The following is a 691-nucleotide window of genomic DNA, read 5'->3' as shown; positions in this document are numbered from 1 at the left end:
TTTGTTGTTTTATTCCTTATTCCTTGTGTAAGATGAACCTATTGAAGATGAGTCGATGGGTAGCTATCGAAATATAACTCGATCTTTCTTATTGTGCCCTAATGGTCATAAAATGTCTTTGTTGAGCAGCAAATGCTTTCATCAGTAGCATGGTGTGATAGAAAAATCGAGTTATTCTGATTTTAATGGCTAAATGTTTCCTGACTAGGAACTCGCCAAAATCGTTTTTTGGAGTTGTGTTCCAGAACGCAAACTGCTATTAGATTGCTAAATGATGAACTCTGAAGCAAGTTTCTTTCTCCAACTTACCGATTTCTGAAAAATAATATACTATACTTACCCAATACTACACTGATAAAGTCTTCAAGAGCATTTATTTTGGTACATAAGTAAGTATTACTTGAAAAGTTACACAACTCAGGAACTACTGGTTCAAATAGAAAAATATTTTTGAGTTGTACAGTCAATTCAGACAATCAATCGACGAAGGCTATTAGGCTATGACATCGTGCTATGGCTAATAGGAGTGGAGCTGTAAATCAAGTCCAGGCCGATGAAATTGCGGGCGGGCGGCTCGTAAGATATAAAATGAGGTAATGGTAAGTATTAAATCTCGAAAAAGACTAAAGAAGGATTACAGAACAATAATCTAAAGGGTAGTTCTCTCCTAGTGCTGATAACTGAGTTGATA

This window comes from Anticarsia gemmatalis, chromosome 5 (genome assembly GCF_050436995.1).
Source record: "Anticarsia gemmatalis isolate Benzon Research Colony breed Stoneville strain chromosome 5, ilAntGemm2 primary, whole genome shotgun sequence".
NCBI lineage: Eukaryota > Metazoa > Arthropoda > Insecta > Lepidoptera > Erebidae > Anticarsia > Anticarsia gemmatalis.
This window is presented reverse-complemented; position numbering follows the sequence as displayed.